The sequence below is a fragment of the Strix aluco genome, chromosome 1 (assembly GCF_031877795.1).
Source record: "Strix aluco isolate bStrAlu1 chromosome 1, bStrAlu1.hap1, whole genome shotgun sequence".
Lineage (NCBI taxonomy): Eukaryota > Metazoa > Chordata > Aves > Strigiformes > Strigidae > Strix > Strix aluco.
The window spans coordinates 105,192,193-105,207,582 of NC_133931.1; the positions used below are offsets into that span (position 1 = coordinate 105,192,193).

The window sequence follows — 15,390 nt, forward strand, 5'->3', positions numbered from 1 at the left end:
GAGGGGGTATGTACCAGCAACTGGAGTGGGTTTGCAGGCCTTGGGGGTTCATACATCACAGGGTACAGCAGCAGGGGATATCAGGGATTCTGGTACCAGCAGATCCATAGTGTGTGTGTCTGTGAGTGAGATCTGTACCAGCAACTGGTGTGGGATTGCAAGTCTTGGGAGCTTATATGTCCAGGGTACAGCAGCAGGGGAGATCAGGGATCCAGGGATAGACTAAGTATCTAAGTTCAGCTATTGGAGGAATCTACATTATATATATGTATACATTTCCTACTAATGGACCTTCATCCTGATCAGTCAAAGGGGAACAAGATGAGACCATTGGTGCTGTTTGTGTTTGTGTGAGTGCTGAGTGTTTCTGTCTGATCTGTGTAGCTGTCCATGTGTGTATACGTATGTATGTGTTGTGGAAATGTGTTTGTATACATGTGCCTACTGGGAATACCTGTTTAGTCTCACTACTGATTGGAGGTGGAGGCATGGAGCTGCAGCAGCCTTGCCTCTATCACACCACAGGATCTGACAAACTCTAACAAGTTTGGAACCATGCTCTGCCCTCCCTGAGACAGAAACAGGAACATCTACCAGAAAAACAAACACTATCAAGGGGATCCTGTATCCTCCCCTCACCAGGCAGAAGGCAGTAACTTAAAGGAAAGGAGTGAATGGAGACCTGCCAGTCAGAGAGAGACCTGGGGGTGTTGACTGACAGCCGGCTGAACATGAGCCAGCAGTGTGCCCAGGTGGCCAAGAAGGCCAATGGCATCCTGGCTTGCATCAGAAGTAGCGTGGCCAGCAGGGACAGGGAAGGGATCTTACCCCTGTACTTGGCACTGGTGAGGCCGCACCTCGATTACTGTGTTCAGTTTTGGGCCCCTCACTACAAAAAGGACATTGAATTACTCGAGCGTGTCCAGAGAAGGGCAACAAAGCTGGTGCAGGGTCTGGAGCACATGTCGTACGAGGAGCGGCTGAGGGAACTGGGGTTGTTTAGTTTGGAGAAGAGGAGGCTGAGGGGAGACCTCATCGCCCTCTACAACTACCTGAAAGGAGGTTGCAGAGAGCTGGGGATGAGTCTAACCAAGTAACAAGCGATAGGACAAGAGGGAATGGCCTCAAATTGCGCCAGGGAAGGTTTAGACTAGATATTAGGAAGTATTTCCTTACAGAACGGGTTGTTAGGCGTTGGAATGGGCTGCCCAGGGAGGTGGTGGAGTCCCCATCCCTGGAGGTGTTTAAGAGTTGGGTTGACATAGCACTGAGGGATATGGTGTAGTTGGGAACTGTCAATGTTAGGTTAATGGTTGGACTAGATGATCTTCAAGGTCTTTTCCAACCTAGATGATTCTGGATTCTGTGAGGCAAGCCTACATTCGAGGTGACAGGCAAACCGCCGCCTTGCCTACCTCGCCTTCCCAGGTGCCTCTATACAACAGGTATGATGCTCTGGATTTGGAAGGTCAGTCACCTGATGATGTGGCTGATGGTCCATCTACACCAGAGGTGTTGCCAAGGTCAGAAAGGCCTACCTTCTGTATCACGACCACCACCACAAGGAAGAAAAGATGGGTTATAGTTGTAGGTGACTCCCTTCTGAGGAGAATAGACCCTCCTCATAGGGAGGTCTGCTGCTTCTCTGGGGCCTGGGTTAAGGACATCACTAGGAAGCTTCCTAGTCTGGTACAGCCCTTGAATTATTACCCATTATTGCTCTTCCATGTGGGTGGTGATGAAGCTGCAACACGTAGTCCAAAGGCAATCAAAAGAGCCTTCAGGCCTTGGGATGGTTGGTAAGAGAATCTGATGCATAGGTAATTTTTTCCTCTACCTTTCCAGTTGTGGGCAGCAATACTGGAAGAAACAGACAGACCCAGTCTATTAACACATGGCTTCATGACTGGCGTCATTGCCAGAATTTGGGGTTTTTTGATAATGGGATGGTCTACATGGCACCAGGCCAGCTGGTGTCGGATGGGCTGAATCTTTCTCAAAGGAGAAAGAGAGTCTTTGCTCACGAGCTAGCAGGGCTGATTGACAGACCTTTAAACTAGACTTGAAAGGGGGATAACATCAGGCTTGCTCATTACAAGGTTTGAGGGATGGGGTGTAGTGAGACCCCTCAGCCTGTTGCTGCAAGATGTGCTGGGCACACTGGAGCACACTTGAAGTCTTAAGGAGATGAGCCAGGGGCCCCTGAGGTAGTAGGAATCAACAGGGAAACACCAGTGAAATACCTCAAAGGAATTAAATGTGTGCTCCTCTAAAATGGTGACATGGCTGACAGCCCAGCTGAAATACCTCTACACCAATGTATGCAGCATGGGCAACCAACAGGAGGAGTTGGAAGCCACCATGCTGCTAGAAAGCTATGACCTAGTTGCTGTTACTGAAACTTGGTGGGATGAGTCTCATGGCTATTGATGACTACAGGTTGTTCAGATGGGACTGGTGAGGAAGGAGGGGCAGAGGGGTTGCTCTAAGTCAAGAAATGGATAGAGTGTGAAGAGTTATATCTGAAGAATAACCATGAACAGGCTGAAAGTTTATGGGTAAGAATTAGAGATCGAGGCAACAAAGCGAACCTTGTGGTTGGTGTCTGTCATGACCCAGACTGGAAGCCCAGAGAGTTCTATGATCTCCTTGGGTTAAATTAAGGTGAAATGATACCAAATGACTGGTTAAAATATTTTACTTGTGGTAGAAAACAATTTAAACTTGGAAAAGGATAATAAGCAATGTGGTCTCTTATAAATCTATAAGAAAGAAAATAAAGGAAAGGAAAGAAAAAGAAAGGAGAGGAAGAGAGTCAAAGAAATCCAGATCACCACCTCTGGATCCAGCATTGTCTCAGGTCTGGTAATCTTGGGTGGTGGGTGCACGCACAGTAAAGTTTTTAAGTTCATCTTATCAACTGATTAGCATACTAGATGAGGAGGGGCAGGTATTCCACAAACTCATTTCCATGACAGACAAGGAAAAAGGTGGAGCATGGGTTCTGCACATATATTGAGGAAGAATGGGGTTGCACCGCCCCTTGTCCAATTGAATCAGTGGTCATACTCATCCTGCCCACCTTTGGTTTTTCCTCTGTTCCCACAGACTTTTTCTGACTTCATGCTTCTTGAGCAACCATTGGCTTCTGGGGCAGAAATGCTCACCTCTTATCAGGCCTTGTCACCTCTTTGGGCTTACTCAATGGAGCCAATGATTAGAGGTCCTTGTACTTGATGGGAAACATTTGGTTTCACTCAGTCCACGTTTCCCCCCTTTTGAGGCCTATCTAAGGAGTTTGTCAATACAACTGCAAGGGGGGGGTGGGGTGTGCATCCTCAGTCTTTACTGACAGTCTCTCTTCCCCACACCTCTTGAGTGGATGGACTTCAAGGCAGGGACTGGGGAATCAAAGTCCCTCCCACTGTAACAGAAGATCAGATTCGAGACCACCTGAGGAACCTGAACATGCATAAGTCTATGTGACCTGAGGAGATGCATCCCAGAGCCCTGAGGGAATTGGCTGATGTAGTTGCCAAGCCACTCTCCATGATATTTGAAGTCATGGCAGTCAGGTGAAGTCCCTGGCAACTGGAAAAAAGGAAACATTGCACCCATTTTTAAAAAGGGTAAAAAGTAGGAACCTGACAAATACTGACCTGTCAACCTCATCTGTGCCTGGGAAGATCATGGAACAGATCCTCCTAGAAGCTACGCTAAGGCTCATGGAGGACAGGGAGGTGATTGAAGACAGCCAGGACGGCTTCACCAAGGGCAAATCTTGCCTGACCAACCTAGTTGCCTTCTATGATGAAGTGACTACATCAATGGAAAAGGGAAGAGCTACAGATGTCGCCTATCTGGACTTCTGTAAGGCTTTTGACATGGTGTCCCACAACACCCTTCTCTCTAAATTGAGAGATATGGATTTGATGGGTGGACTGTTCAGTGGATGAGGAATTGGTTGGATGGTCGCATGCAGAAAGTAGTGGTCAATGGCTCAATGTCCGGATGGAGATCAGTGATGAGTGGTGTCCCTCAGGGGTCCGTACGGGGGCCAGTACTGCTTAATATCTTCATCAGTGACACAGACAGTGGGATTGAGTGCACCCTCAGCAAATCTGCAGATGATATCAAGCTGAGTAGTGTTGTTGACACACCCAGGGGATGGGATGCTATTCAGAGGGACCTGAACAAGCTTGAGAAGTGGGCTTATGTGAACAAGGCCAAGTGTAAAGTTCTGCACCTGGGTCAGGGCAAACTCTGGTATCAATATAGGGGTTGGGGGATGAAGGGATTTGGAGCAGCCCTGTGGAGAAGGATTTGAGGATACTGGTAGCTGAAAAATTGGACATGAGCTGGCAATGTGTGCTCGCAGCTCAGAAAGCCAACCATATACTGGGCTGCCTCAAAAGAAGCGTGGCCAGCAGGTTGAGGGAGGTGATTCTCCCCCTCTGCTCTGCTCTTGTGAGACCCCCCTGCAGTACTGCATCCAGCTCTGGAGTCCTCAGTACAGGAAAGACATGGACCTGTTAGAGCGGGTCCAGAGGAGGGCCACAAAAATTATCAGAGGGAAGGAACGCCTCTCCTATGAGGAAAGGCTGAGAGAGTTGGGGTTGTTCAGCCTGGAGAAGAGAAGGCTCCGGAGAGACCTTATTGAGGACTTTCAGTCCTTAAAGGGGGCCTACAGGAAAGATGGGAACAGACTTTAGTAGGGCCTGTAGCAATAGGACAAGGGGGAACGGTTTTAAACTAAAAGAGGGTAGATTCAGACTGGATATAAGGAAAAAATTTATGATGAGGGTGGTGAAACGCTGGAACAGGTTGCCCAGAGAGATGGTAGATGCCCCTCCCACCTCCTAGCTAAACCATTCTACGATTCTATGAAGTTTGCTGCTTTCTCTGTTGTTTTTATTGTTTTTTTTTTTTTTTAAATGAACCATAAATAAATTGTGAAATTTGTCTGAATTCTATCACACAATCAAATTTGGGTAATTCTGATTCTGCACGTTTTCTAAGATTGATGGCATGGTTTGTGACAGAAAATTCTACTAGAGAAACAGAAAATCATATTCTAAACTGTGTGGCATGGGAGAAATAATTGAAAATAATGTAGGACCACCCCATACTAAACACTAGGAGAATAGTCTCCACTGGGTTATTTACCATACCTTGTTTCATGTTAATCTATATTGCTTTAATTTTTGCCTTCAAAACTAGGGTCTGATTTAAAGCTGTTTCTCAGCTGTATGGGAGGGACTCTTCTTGAGTCTCAAGCCAGCTCAAGCTTCATATAGGGTAGGTTTTCTGAGTCTGCATGGAGAAGGAGAAAACTTGGAGAAAAAATGCAACATGATTTTGGTTTGTGTTCTCATGAGAGACCGCAAGTGCATTTGCCATACTCTACCACAAAACCTTCATCAGTAGCGCAGCCAAACTCAGCCCTAATATGAGGGGGACTTAAAGCATTTATGATGTTCTGGGTCATTTCAATAACTGCCTTAAGATACTGAAATAAGAGTATCTTGTATATTACTGTGCATCTTAAGGCAAGTATAGGCACATGATTGTTTTCATAAGTTAGCTACGTATCTATCCTCCATTTGAAAACCTGACACTCCACTGCACATGAACTGGATCTTTTTGCTTTTCTCCCTCACCTCTGCAGGCAGATTGTTTTACTTTGATTCCCGCACAGCAGCTCCCACGTTATGGTCCACCAAGCTCTGAGAGGTCACTGTGGAGTCTGGTTATAAATTCATGAATGAGGATGCACAACAGTTCATTAGATTTCTGCTGACTCCTGAACTGCCTCTGTGCTCTAAGGTTTCGGATGGCATTGCTCCAGATCAGGTTAGCGGCTGCACCCTCCGCTGTGCCAACCCCGGGCCTGCTCCCGGGCAACCGTCGAGCTGCGGGAACGCGAGGTTTTACGGAGCGCCTGCTGCGCTGCACAGCCCACTCTGTTACACGATTTTTATTTACTTTATGCCAACGCCCACAGCTTAAAGCACAGCCGAGCAGCGATCCGGACCCAAACCTGCCAGAGCCCGGCAGGGCGCAGAGGACTGTGGCACCCCTCGGCCTCTGCTTCTCCCTCGGGAAGGGGGGAACGGGATGCTCGAGATGGCGGCAGCTGCCGGGCCCGACCTCGACCCCCGCCCCAGCCGGGACGGGGGGGCACTGGACCGCGCCGCGCCGCCTCCGGCTCCCGCCGAAGGGGGCGGTCAGGGAGCCACCGCCGCTCGGCCCCCGCTCCACCTGCCCCTGCCCACCTGCTGCCGGGCCACAGGCAGGGAGGGAAGGCAGGCAGGGAGGGAAGGCAGGCAGGGAGGGAGGGAGGCAGGGAGGGAGGCGCGGGCAGAGCCGTCGCCAGCCGCAACCAGCCATTTAAGGCAGCAACGGCAGCGGCTCCCCCCGCGCTGACTCCCTACCTCAGGCTCCGCGGGGGGCGGGCGCGGCCGCCCGCCGGACAGCCCGCCCGGCCTATGGGGGCGAGCGGCGCAGGGGCGGGCAGGCGGTGCCGGGCGCCCGCCAATGCCCGGGCAGCGGGGGCGGTGCCTGCCGGAGCGGCCGCGCCGGCTTGACAGGGGCTGCCGACAGCGCCGGAGCGCGGGCGAGTGTCAGGCTGGGCTGGGCTGGGCGACCTGCCACCCCGCGAGAGCCGGCGGTGAGTGGGCACCTCGCGCGGGGCGGGCGAGACGAGCCCCCCTTTTTTTTTTGTGTCGTTTGTTGTTTGGTTTTTTTTTTTTTTTTTTGGGGGGGGGGGTGCAGGTGGGAGGGGTGCGTGTTTCTTGCCCTCTCCCCCCTTTTTAGCGCGCTGGCTAATTGATTTCCGTGCGGCGGGCGAAGGCGCGGAGGGGGCGGGGGTGCCAGCGGAGCGGCCCCGGGCTGGCGCCCCCCCCCACCTCCCTCACCGGAGGGGCGCGCCGCGCGCTGCCGTTATGTAACGGCCGCGGGGGGCTGCGGGCGAGGCGGCGGCGGCTTTTCTCCGCAGGATTAACCCCTCGCTGTCGCCCCTGTTTTTCCACGTCCCTCCTGCTCTCCCGCCAGAGCCCCGGGGAAGGGACCGGCGGGAAGCGGGGCTCGGCGCCGAGCTGCCCTCCTGCGCCGGCCCCTCGGGGTGGGCCGTGGCAGCCGCTTCTCCCGCCGCCCGCGGGGAGGGGACGCGCGGCCGCAGCCCGGGGGGGCGGGGGGCGCTTCCCCGGCGGCACTGCGGCAGCGGGCCGGCGGGTGGGCGATGCGGCGGGGGCCCGGCTCCGCCTGCCGGCGTCCCCCGGCGGAGCTGGGGAAGGATCCACCTTGCGCACACAAGCCGGTGCTCTGCTGTTCGCTAGAGGCGACGGCAAAGCCGCGGCTTCGTCGGGTTGTTGCGCAGAGCAGGCGGTCTCCTTTCATGGGGATTGATGGGTACAGACGGTTTGCCTTGTCTCCTTTTTGTTTGGTTTTTTTTTTTTTTTTTTTTTTTTTTTAACGCCCAGCTGAAGGGGCTTTGTCTTTGAGAACTGCTCCTATATGGCGTCGTCTGTGAAAACCCGCCTCAGGTGTGGGAGACTGTTTAGGGACTGCGGTGTAACACCCGCAGGTATGAAGCCCTCTAGGGTGAAAAACAACACGAGACAAAATCCTGTGAATTAATCTGCGACCTCAGCTAGCTAGTTTGAAAGCAAGTACACCACTCACCCACCCGCAAATCAGCAGCGGTTGCGAGTATTGCTGCAGCCCTGGGTGAAAGCTCTTGTACCTGCGTGAAATTCTTCCACGGGGAGTTGGGGTGTGCGCTACAAGGTGCTGAACACGCCTGTGAAAAGTGTGTGTCTTAAATGTTGACGGCTTTGAATCTTGCAGTAGATGCTGCTGACAAGTGGTTTCCCTGTCCGTGTTTTCCAGGGTCTACATGAGCAAGTTCAGGGGGAAAAATGATTTCAGATTTTAAAGAGGATTGCGTAATCGCTTATGTTTATTTAAAAAGAAAAGGAGGGGCAAACCCAACCCCCAGCCTGAAATGAAACGCACAATATGAGACTGTTTTCACTGACTTTTACTGAGCCATCACACTGTTTTCTCAACTAGTATCATTAAGTAGCATGCTTTAGAAGGTTGGCAAGTGTTAGCATGATAATGAAACATGAAGGTTTGTTTGTTTTTTTTTTTTTCCTCTAGAGCTGTGAAAACCTGGAGGAAAACAGAGATACCTATACACTTTCATAGTCTCAGGCTTAAAATAGCATGACTGTTTATCAAGTGTATACAATTTATCTATTTTTAAATTGTCAGTGGCCATTTTTGTGGCGTGATGAGCGACTTCTTTTTCAAATTTTGTTTTCTAGAGGCCCTACTGCAGCTCAACCTCACCCCTTCCAAAACCAAAATAAAGTGCCGTTTTGAATGCTTTTGTACCTCTCTGGGTCAGTGTCATATGCCTTTAAATAGTCCATAATTTGTAACTGCTGAAGTGCATGTCCAGTATTAAATCATAGTACAGTGTAATGCTTAGACAGCATGGCATGCAAGGATCAGATTGCAGATAAAGTTCACATAGGAATCTCCTGCGGTGCTTGCACTTGACCCTTGTAAATGTAAGAAAAGATCTTTATAAATGGAAATATATATCCAGCAAGTAGTTGTTTCTGTGCCCACTCTGGATTGACTGTGGTGAAAAATGTCTTTTTAGTTAATTTTTATGGTAGTTATATTCATTCCAGTTATTTTCTCTAAGCAGCTGTATGATAGAAGTTATTTTTACATCTTGTACCTTGAGCTTAATTTGAAAAAAAACAAAAAAAAGGGCTCTTTTAAGGATGGAGGCAGTCAGTTATGTCAATTTATGTTTAGTGTATTCTGATTATAGGTAGAGGCAATTAATCATACTTAATATATATCAGAATGCTTTCGAGAATACACTGTACAGTGTTTAAACTTGATAACTTGCTCTCAGATGGTAAGATACAAATCCAGATAATATCAGATATTTTTCTTGCTTTGCATCCGTCGATTTTGTAAGTCTTCACTGTGAGAATGTGACTGTATTCACAAGCCTGTATCACTGAAAAATTTGTAACAAGAACAGTCTTTCCTATGGTGCAGTCACTCGATGATGTCATGTCGTTTCTATTTGTACATGCATATTGCTTGCAGCCCTTGCATAAATGAAATGGACTCTTCAGCAAGCAACAAACAGGTTGGGTTTTTTTTTTTTTCTCCTGCCAAAGCCCATTTTTATGTCATGCGTAACTGAAATTAAATGCAGGTATGTAATTTTCACGCCTAGTGCTTCTCTGCCATACTGGCATGACTACTATGGGCATAAGAGCTTTTAGTTGCCTCTGACAGTTAGTTGAAATATTTTGCTTACTGTTTGTATTGCCATAGTGTCTGGGAGCTGTGATCAGGGACCTTAACTAATGTGTTAGGTGCAATATAAGCACGGAACAGAAACTTGGGCCTGGCCCCCAAAATATTATGATCCAAAATACAGAACAAGACATTGTAAGTGGCACAAAAAAAGGTAACGCAGCTGTTGTTAAGAAGGATACATTGGTACATGTGTGTGCATTATCCAGCTATGTATTTTCTCTTTATCGTATGTTAGAGGAAAGGGAATTGTAGAACTTACTGTAAGACTTGCACGGTTCTCTGAGGAAAGTTCTGGTATCAAAGGGCACTCCTGGGATGTGTGAATAATGGCTTGGTTTGAGAAGATTTTTAAATGTACTGACCTTGAGTAAATGCTGAAAGTTGAAATAAAATTTAGAAAATCTGAATTGACCTAATATGAAACATTTTATATTCAGGCTACTTAATTTTTAGCATTCTTTAAATTTAAGGTCACTCTTAAAAATTTTGAAATGGAGTTTTAATTTCAAAATCAAAGAGTTACACAGGTAAAATCATATGCTTTGACTTTTCTGCAATGTTTTCTATAAGCTGTTTTAGCTCTTTCTTCCTCTTATCTCCCTCATGTGCCTAAACCCACAAAAAATGGGTACTAACAAAGACACCTTCTGCAGAAGGAGATTTCTTAGTGAATGCATTGTCCTGCCCATCCCAAATTGCCCCTACATAGAAGTATTGCAAGAATTTCCCATTACAGTGGAGTCTGGTTATTGGAATACTTTTAAAATAGTAGTGAAAGTAACTGTACATTGAGAAGATGTTATTGGTAAAATACCCTGATATAAAATAAATATGGTCTAAGTACACAGGGCCTGTACATGTGGTTGAGGACAAGTACACATAGCCTGTTCAGGTTTCAGGACTCTTTTTCTGAATGGGTGTTTATCTCAAGTGCTGATGGAGCAGAACAGACTGATTTTTGTGCTGGTCGTTTTTCTTGGCTGTGGTATGTCCATCAAAACAGATGGGAAGGTTTTCTCTATTGTTACTTGTTATGTGTAGTGGGTGGACAATTCAGTTTGCTCCTGCTAAGAGGGAATCTTAGCTGTGTCAAGACTCTAAGGCAGATGTGGAGAAGCCTAGGTTCTTACTTGTACTAGTTGTCTTAAGGTTCCCTCCTCTTTTTTCCTCCTCATCTTTCCCCTGCCTCATTGTGTCCTGAGTGTGTGATACGTCCTGGATAGAAAACCAAGAGCTAGAAACCAAGAGTATGCAGACCAAAGCTTCAACGTGTTATGTGGAAGATGAAAAGTCAAAAATGAATCTGCAGTACAACTGTATTAAATAATCTTATGAAGGTAGTTCTTGCCCAGTTTGGCTAATCTCAAGAAAATGCTTGTGTGACAGTGTTCAAATATTGGAGCATTCGGCAAAATAAGCACAGAGAAACTTAAAATAAGAATCAAGGATGTAACAGTTTTTGCTTGAGTCTCTGAGGGATGCAGTCCTAGTTCAAACAAGTTCTTAAATGCACAATTGAGGAATGGATCAGCGCTAAGGAAATTGTTGCAATGGAAATTCAAAGGGTAAGAGGTCTTGTTCACAAAAGCTTTATTTCATTGTTGATAACTACTTATTTTTAAATTAAAAACAAATCTGCATCTGCCTGTCTCATCTGATTTCACTATCAAAAGGACCAGTACCCAGACAGTTCATTTTACAGGAGCTTATAGATGTGAAAGAAGTTACTGATGATTTAGCAAGGGAAGTATTCCCCTCCTATTTTGTATTGAGCTGTGGGTAGTTGAAGAAAATCTGTTATTAAAGGTTAGTTTATTTTTTGGATTCAGACAAAACTGAAGCAGCAGACTTTAAGAACATAAGGGATCTTTAGACAATCTAATCTGACTCATGTGTTAGTTATTTTCAGTTAGTTATCTGGGACCACTAACATTTCATAAAAGTCTATCTTTCAGAGATGCTTGACTAAGTGTTATATATTAAATGAAATCTAATGTGCTGACATCAGGATGTGAAGTATTTGCAGCTATTCTTGGAAGTTACCTTTAGTATTTCCAGTGGTTGATTGTGTCTCCTTAAGGAAGTCTTATTTCTAATTTGCATTGGTGTAACCTGAATTTTAAGCTGTTGAGTTTTTTGGTATCTTTCACAGTACAGAGCCATTTAGTACGTGATACAGTTTCTCTACACAGGTTATTTGGATACCTCAGTCAAGTGACTTCAATTACCTGACAAATTACATTGGTGGAATTCTTTAAGTCTCTCATGGTAAAACATCTTGTCTCATGATTTTGTAGCTTATACCATCTCCAGTTCTTTGATCAGAGGTGATGCTTTATGACTATTAAATCTTACAGTGCTTTCAAGGCTTGTGAGTCTGTTACCTCAATTTTTGTTTGATCTAATTCTGTCCCTATCAATAGCATCATTGTGGTTCTCTTGGTGTTTTTACCTATACGTGGTACATAAAGCCCCCTGTCTTACTGATGTTTGAAGTGATCTCCTTGCTGTACAATCTCTGGTCTTTGTTCACGGAGTGGATCTTCATTACTCATTGCTTTTGCAGAAATATTTTGAAAGGGTTCTATTGAAGTTCAAATTACTAGTCTGCTCTGGATGTGGTGGCGGGAGGGGCAAGGCATAGTGTATGAAGAAGCAAACTCTCCAGTTGTAATGTTACAAGTCTGGGAACCTGTACTCAACTAATCCAAAAGTGATGATAGGCCCAGCATGTTATTTGGAGCTGTAAATGAATTGTATGACTAACTACTGTGGAGAGCAGCTGTTGTCTTCTAGACTTCTTGGATCTGTGATTCCCAAGTCTTTTGTTGATACACCATGAAAAAATACCTCATCTAAACAGTTGAGGCTCCTCTTTTGTTGTGCTTTAATCAGTGTCATATTCATTTTGTTCTGTGAAGGCTGTTCTAGACACTGTCTTGTATCCTTGCCTACGTGTGGAATTGCAGAATATTTGTGTCCAGATTATTTCTTCATCTACCATCAATAGCAGCCCAGCAGAGCTTAGGATGGATACTTAGTAAGTGGAATCCTCAAATGGGATAGCCACATAATGGAAAAAAATGCACGATAAGAGTTTACCAGTACATAAATGTGTGGTGGATGCCTGTATTTATGCTTTTACCTTCATAGTGGAAACCTTGTGTAAGTGACATGGTGGTATTACAGTATATTGTAGAGCTAGTTAAGAGTTATTTAGTTAGATAAGGAGTTTTAAGTGTTGTCGGGTGAACATGTGTCTTTCAGAAGAAAAGTTCTAACAACTATTGCTGATAAAGATGTGTGTGTCTATGTGTATAGGTGCTTCATTTATGCTTATATAAAAAGGTGATATTTGATGAGGTGGTTCTTTGGAATGGAGGAATGCAATTTACTAAGAACTAAACTTAGTTTTGTATATAAGTGATATTGTTGCAGTAAATATGTAGGCAGATAGCAATAGTTTTCAGAAAAAGAACAGTAACAGCCATTTGTCAGCAATCAAAAATAATCTCTGCACTCGATAATGTGATTTCTAAGGTTGTTCCTTCAATGGCATATGTAACTTCATCACAGTCTGAAATACTGTTTTGCTAAGGAGAAACATTGGACAACTTGAGATACCATCTTTTTTGTTACTTTGTGTGTGTCCTGCTTGAAGGTCTTAATGTAGCTGTATGATCTAGCCAGCCTTGCCCTTGTCCAGAGTGCTAGATACAGGTATATTGTTAAGAGAACTTGAGGTTCAGCCATGCGGTTCCTCATAAAGCCTATGAAAGGATTTAATTTTCTTTAAGTAGAGATGGGTTTAAATGTAGATAGATTTGTGTTAGCTTTGCTTGGTCTGCAGTGTTCTCTGCTCATTTTCCTTCTGTGTTACATGCTAGGGAAAATGGGTGGCTCTCATTCACTTGAGCACCACATGTGGAGAAATATGCCCAGAGCAGAACTCAGAAGAGAAATGCCTTAACTCTGGTTCCTACTGATAGCTGTGAAGGAAGGTTGAGGGAAGCTTTAAGACCATTGTCTAAAGCATTGCATTTTATCAGGAGGATGATGCATTTCTCCAGTTGTTTATCCCTTCCCTCAGCTTGAATGTTTACACAAAAATGTGGGGAAAAGATTCCATCTGCTGTACTTTGTCTCTGCTGTTTTTATTTGGCATAAATAATTACAGACAGAAAATAAATGAGAATCCCCTTTAACTGCAATTCTGTAACATTTTTAAAACATGAGGAGGATAGATCAAGTACTAAAATAAAACAGATGCAGTCAAACAAATTCAAATGCCTTGTACAGTTTGATAATGTTATGAATCCAATTCACTCATAAAAATAGCACCTCTCATGCTCATTGAAGAGTTACTTTCTTTTTTGCTCTGGATTGGCTGGAAGATCTTAAGAAATATTGGATGGCAACTATTTGTGGTGTAGTGGATAAGTTTTACTGACAGTGGAGAAACCGATTCTGGTAAAAATTACACCTTAAGCACTTGCATGTGCAGGAATGATTATCGGGAGAATGAAAGGTAAAAACAAGTAACAATTAACATAGAGCTACTGGGTTGTGTGCCTGTGGGCAGAATTCTTTGTAATACGCCTATTTTCTAAAAGCTAATGACCTTTCAGGTTTAAGACCATCTAAGAAGTATAGTTAGGAAGGCTGGTAGTTTGGCTAGGCTGAGGAGCTGAGAATATAGATGTAGAGATGTTGAGGCTGATGCATTTATAAGAGAATGGTGTGGAAATAGGAAGCTTATAGTAGGTTAAAACAGAAGTAAAATGGTTAATGTTAGCAACATATGGTTCTTCAAATCTTTATGTAATATTGGACTTATCTCAACTTGCTGGCTGCCTTACCTGCATTGCTAGGGGTCCACCATCTCTCTCCTTTCCCCCTACTTTATTTCTAGTTCTCAATAAAATCAGTAGATTCCTGGTTACTGTTTTCTTGAGCATTCATTCAAATTTTTGGTGTGATCATATACATGAGAGATGCTATCTGTTTGAACTGAGAATCCTATTTTTCTTGGCCAGCTAAATAGATGTATAGATGCTTTTGCAGATTAATCTATTTTCCCCACTTTGGAAGATGAGGATGCAAGGAAGAATAGTTGGATGAAATTCACTCATGAGCTAGGGAATTTTTTGGTCTGAATACCCATTACAAGGAGGGAGAGTGTTGGAAAGCATGCATACTCATACTTGGTTTAAGGACTAGCAAAAATGGAATAGAGTGCTTGAAAGATTTTTTTTTTTTAACCTGCTGGTGACATTTTGCAAATAGTAGAACAGCATCTTTGTAAGTCTAGGGTTTGTGCTGTGGATTACCTACTTGCCCTTCTCATTTGACGGATCATGGAGACAAAATGTGCAATAGAATTGCTGGGTGGCGAGGAAGTTGCAAAAGGACTGTCTGGGGAATCTCTGTTTTGGATTATATCTTGGTGGATATTTAGGGTACAGTTAGGGTACCATCTCCACTCTACCTTGTGACCAAAGCTCTATGGTGCAACTGTAAGCAAAGTAGAACCCTGGACTTTGCGTAAAAACAACAACAAAGGGAATTGCAGAACAAAAGAAGGTAAAGGACAGAATTTGTAGATTTTTGCTTCTTAGTTGTCTGGGGCATATGATAGAAGGGGTTAAGAATTTAGGGAGGGATCAGGGATAATATTGAGAACTTGAGCAGATATTCCATTTTAGGGCTATTTTATCCTAGTTACTGTCTTTGGGCTCAAGATGAGGAATTTGTACTGCAGACTTTGGATTTTAGCTAGAGCATGACCCTGATGCTCAGTGTAAACGTAACTTTGGGGTCTTGTGGAGTTGTGTTGCAAGTTGCAATGGAGCTAGGTGTTGCATGTGAGACATAAGGTTGGCATATGCAAAGGTGAGCATTACAGTGAGTAGATGTTAGTAATATCATTATTGCATGGCAACTGTGCCATTGTATCTTTTCTCCAAATTCATTAATCTCAGCAGTCTCCTGAAGAGAGGCCTGCTTGATGCTTGAATGCTTTCTGCCATTAAA

At 44.9% G+C, this 15,390-nt stretch overlaps 1 protein-coding gene across 3 annotated transcripts in view; it reads left to right on the top strand.

Moving 5' to 3' along the window:
• The window catches only part of TPPP (tubulin polymerization promoting protein), a 104,863-nt gene that overhangs the window by 24,727 nt on the left and 64,746 nt on the right, over positions 1–15,390 (top strand). For 2 of the 3 annotated variants that reach the window (XR_012623919.1, XM_074830159.1), the window contains exon 1: positions 6,560–6,670. The exons of the other annotated variant lie outside the window; for it this stretch is intronic. The gene's annotated coding sequence lies outside the window, so the exon portion shown is untranslated. Of the gene's footprint in view, positions 1–6,559; positions 6,671–15,390 lie in introns of those variants that run through there. 3 annotated transcript variants of the gene reach the window in all.